This window comes from Lactuca sativa, chromosome 9 (assembly GCF_002870075.4).
Source record: "Lactuca sativa cultivar Salinas chromosome 9, Lsat_Salinas_v11, whole genome shotgun sequence".
Taxonomy (NCBI): Eukaryota; Viridiplantae; Streptophyta; class Magnoliopsida; order Asterales; family Asteraceae; genus Lactuca; species Lactuca sativa.
In genome coordinates, this window is record NC_056631.2 from 64,487,831 (window position 1) to 64,493,140 (window position 5,310).

The 5,310-nt window shown below is 33.6% G+C and overlaps 1 non-coding gene across 1 annotated transcript; it reads left to right on the forward strand.

Annotated features, from left to right (window-relative positions):
* Positions 1 to 2,352: 2,352 nt before the first annotated feature.
* LOC111880666 (U6 spliceosomal RNA) lies at positions 2,353 to 2,455 on the forward strand. The gene has a single exon (XR_002846552.1). It is a non-coding gene; the product is annotated as a U6 spliceosomal RNA (small nuclear RNA).
* The last annotated feature ends 2,855 nt before the right edge of the window (positions 2,456 to 5,310 follow it).

Consider the following 5,310-nt stretch of genomic DNA (forward strand, 5'->3'; position numbering starts at 1 on the left):
ATGATACCACTTGTTCGGAAGTAAAGTGGATAACTAGCAAAACTATAAGCAAACAAGACACATTATTTACATGGTTCGGTCAAGGTGACCTATGTCCACATATAGGAAGGGAGTATTCTTTTATTTCAGAGCTCTTAAACAGAGGTTACAAGTACAATTACACAAAGATTCGCATATTACTCTATAATTCATGATACAAAATGATCTAGCATGCATCCCTATTTATAATTGAGGGATCAGATCTAAAACCCAAATGGGGCAAGCCCATTGGCCCATAGGCCCATGAAAGGTTCAACAAGTTACAATTCGCCATGCAGCATCTTCTGGAACATTCATCCATGTCATACAACCCATAAGCTTCAGCAACACACATGATGGAGCACATTATGCCATTGTGGAGCAACATGATGTATAAGTGGCCCATCATGAACACTAATGGCCCAACAACCATCATGGTGACACACCATGGTGTAATCCTTGAGCAATACCAACTTCTGAGCATCCTTGAATGATCTTGAGCATCATAGAGGAATTCATAGCATACTTGGCTCATCAAGGACCAAGATGGTCCAACTTGCGCCATCATAGCGCAACAGGTATATGGATGGCACAAGAGACTTCAAGCGTGGCACAAGAACATCAATATTGAAGCAACACCACCACCATGGCTCAACAAGAATATACATGGCACAACAAGGCCATGTATGGCACTAGAGCATACCCCATGGCTCAATAGGAATACCTCATTGCGCAAGAGGGATCCTCATGGCGCAACAAGGGGCATAATGGTGCAAGAAGGAATGCCATTGGCGCAACAGCATCCTCCTTGGCCCATCCCTTCAACATATGGCGTAACAAGGTTCCCTTGTTGCTCCATATCACTCCCAAGTGCTCCAAACCTCTTTCAGTTGCTCCAATCCCTCTTTTGTATGATCCGATCCTTTGGCACTTGATTTGTTCCTTTGTAAGACAATCCGTTCCTTTTTCAGACAATCCATTCCTTTATGTAATGATTCGTTCCTTTATGACATGCTCCATGAACCCTAAGTGCTCCATTTAGTTCCAAGTGCTCCAAATGCTCCAAATGCTCCATGAGCATGATCCAAATGCTCCATAAACATGGTCCAAAGGCTCGAGTCAAATATAAAAACTATGTTAACATGAAATCATAAGATGATATAAGCCACCAGACCACTGGTCTAATGTTGTATATATTTTTTTTCTTGTTTTGCAGGTTCATGTAGTAGTCATTATACAAGAGAAGATATGAGCACAAGGATTGGACTAGGAGTAGATTTACTTCTTTATAAATTTCCTTGTTGCTTGTTTTTATAGTTGATTCATTGTAAACTCGATAATATCATAAGATGTAAAAAGTTTTGAAAGTATAGAATTCCGCATTTTGTAAGAAAAACTCGGATAATTCCCTATTTATTAGTGTAAAAGAATTGGTTTGTTACATACCGAGCAACAATCCCGCAATGCTGCGGGCATGGAAGCAAAATATTGTACTTTGAAATCCTCGTCATCGTTGCTAAATCTTATGAAACGTGCCATGGAGTATAGAGTTTTGTTGGTGTAGAGGATATCGAATTTATGAACGTCGACCGACGAACACAAATATAAATGAAAAGGTCGAATTCCTCGCTATCTCTTTGCGAGAGAAAGTGATAACTTGTTAAAGAATTATTTTTTAAGATAAAATGTTTATTTAAGCAAAGGGTTCCTCCTAAGCAGCATGTGAGATTAACATGAACCCACTTTGGCACGTAAGATGGCAAGTAAGTGGAGTTAGAAAACATGTGAGTTTGGGTCAATCTCCTATTTAAAAGGAGAATTCAATTTTAAAGAGGTATTGATTTGATTGTGTTACAATATCAATTTCCTTTCAAAATAACATGAAACATAGTTATCTTTAACTTATATGACTTCTATATAATGGTATTTCATAAATAGCTCTTTATTCGTCCACTTTAAAATATAGGGATAATGACTTGGGAGGGTAATAAGGTTTCCAGCTTGTCCGTATTAGGTCACTAAGGTTTTTTTTGTGCATATTCGACCAATATGGTTGTTATTACCGTTTAGAAATAGTCCTTTTACCGGTTTTAACGGGTAAAAAGGACTATTTCTAAACGGTAATAACAACCATATTGGTCTAATACGCATAAAAAAACCTTAGTGACCTAATACAGACAAACTAGAAACTTTATTACCCTCCTAAGTCATTAACCCTAATTTTAAAGACATTGAGAATATATGACCATCAACAGTAAACTATTTCGTTTAGAACTCGCGTCGTCCCATATAAACTGCTACTCCTCTATATGGCGAAGCTCTTCATCTATAGTCGTCCCTTTGGGGACATCCGATAAAATTGGAACGATACAGAAAAGATTAGCATGGCCCCTGCGCAAGGATGACACACACAAATCAAGAAACGGTCCAAATTTTTTTTAACCCTAATTCCCTTTTCAAGTACTAATAGAGTTTAATTGCAGTTCTTACATTTCAGTAGTTCATCTACTGAAGTCATAATCAGACAACATGTGGATTCTATGGTCAGATTGATCTTCTTGTTGATGTCTTCAACCATTTGTGGCAAGTAAGGGTGATCTTTCTTTCTATAAAGTCTCCTTTAAGTTTTTTACTTTTCTTGTCATTAAGTTTCATGCTTTATAAACTTCCGTTTATGTGTTGTATATAGTATGTATGTATTTGTTTATGTGCTGATTTTTTTATTTATTTTGCAACTTCAATTTCTTAGTTCATGTTGTGGTTTTGCTTTTTATAAAATAACTGATAATAGACATCCTATACAAGTCCCTGTTTGTTTTACATTTCCATTCGTTATCAAATGTAGACATTGATGGGAGGTATCAAAGTGAAATTTTGTTTTTGTACATATGGATGTGTTCATGTAAACATTTAAATGACAAAAAAGAAGTTATTGATAAAATGTTGCATATTTATGTAATGAAGATCATCAATCATATAAGTTTCTGGACTTAGAAGTTCTGGAAGGGTTGTGAGATAAGTTTAAATGGAAACAACTATTTTCAGTTAAACAAATCAGTCACATTGATTAGTAAGCATGTTTTCTAAATAATTAGGGTTAATGACTTAGGAGGGTAATAAGGTTTCTAGTTTGTCCGTATTAGGTCACTAAGGTTTTTTTGTGCGTATTAGACAAATATGGTTGTTATTACCGTTTAGAAATAGTCATTTTTACCCGTTAAAACGGGTAAAAATGACTATTTCTAAATGGTAATAACAACCATATTGGTCTAATAGGCACAAAAAAAAACCTTAGTGACCTAATATGGACAAGCTAGAAACCTTATTACCCTCCCAAGTCATTATCCCTAAAATATATATATATTATAGTTATAAAACATAATTAACAACTTTGAATGGTTTCTTCTAAATCGGTTGGGCGGAAAGACCCAAAATAACATATAATTATAAAACATAATTAACAATTTTTAATTGTTTCTTCTAAGTCGGTTGGGCGGAAAGTCCCCAAAATAGTCGAACCCAATAGAATGTAAATCCTTAGCTTTCATGGAGATCTTTTAGCAACTAGACTTGGACTTTGGAGTTATTTTTAGCTTGTGATTTAAGCTTAATTCAATATTCAAATTTCACATGGTCTTGTTTATTAAAATGGAAACGAAAAGATAGAAAATTTCGTTATTCAAACCGACCTTTTTATATTTACTAATATCGAGTATTCGAGTATTGAATTGGCTTCAAGTTTGACTTCGATTTTTTTAGTTAAATAAGATACTTGTCTACAAATTTTTTTTTTAAAATAATAATATTGAAACAATTATAATCACTTAATTGGTGAGTCCATTGACTTAATATACCCCATTATTCGAAATGTTTGCTTTAGTTTATATTTTTCCGAAAAAAGCATGTTTAATTTTTTAGTAAAGAAGTTACGATTTGTGTCATGTATTATTATTCATATAACATCATTAACTTAATCAAATCATAAATCGAAGTAATCAACCATAAATTTCAAGTTTAAGTTTCAAAACTTTAAAATTGGCCTATAGATTTGGTTTTTACTTATGATTTGCATTTAGGATGATAATAAGTAACTCAAAATTGTAATTAAACCTTAAAAAATCAAATGATCATTGACCTAGTAGTATCAGGTGTGTCATAGGTGTGTCATGTGTCAGTGTCATGTTGTCCTCCTGCTAAGGTTGAGGGTCCAAATCATATGATGGACACAAATGTAAATTTAAGAGTAGGTTTAGATAGATGTGTGAGTTACCCGTTATTTAAAAAATATATATAAAAAAAACTTAAAAAAAAAAAGAAAAAAAAAAAGAAAATTCTTAGAAGCAAGAATCGGTCAAATTCAAGTTTTTAACTAAGAAACTCCATTAACACTTGCCATAAACCAACATATGATCTAATTGAAAGATAACATTGATTTTAATGCAGAACATGAACATTTTAAGGATCTTTTAAAAGCATTTATGGAGAAGTGAGAGCGAGGAAATAAGTTCATCTTAAAACAAACGTAACTTTTAAACCGTCCACTTTATATAACTGAAAAGCTTTTTTCAAGCGGAAACACCTACCAAGGCTGTTTGCCCACCAATTATCCTAAACAAAGGCTGTTTAGGCCCTCAATTTTTGGGTTCCCCAATTTTCAGCTTTCCTATTTTCATTTATTATGTTTCTATAGAATCTTCGATTCCATAATTTTAAATTTTCAATGCTTATTTAGAAGATTTTGATGTCAATTTAATTTTCATCAATTGGGCAATACCTGCCAAATTCAGTCACTTTTAATATATATGGTTTTTGTAAACTTTATAAGACGTCTTGGAATCAATAATCTTCTCCTTTAGGATTCTTTACACTTTTCTATCTATATACTTTAATTCCATGTCATTTGGACTTTGAAATATACAAACTACATCCAAATGATGTCAATAAGCTTATTCCGTGTTTAAAATGGGCCAATGGATGATTTCATGATGCTAGGATTTCCAAATGTAACACCGCCAAGTGTTCAAAATCCAAGCTTTATGATGTATGCTTCTAGATCTAGGCTCATTGTCCCTTTTTATTCATGTTGTGGAAGTTTGGATGGAAGGATTCCATAAAGTTGGCAAATTTATGGGTCCTTGAGGTCCGTTAAGGGTTATATATGTTGGATATGAAGTTTGGCTAAGTTTTGCATCCATACATGTGATTGTGGTTCCATTTTTCATCATTTTGACCTACCGTGATGTAAAGTCTCAAAAATCACAATAAATTTAAACTTTTTAAAACAACCCATTT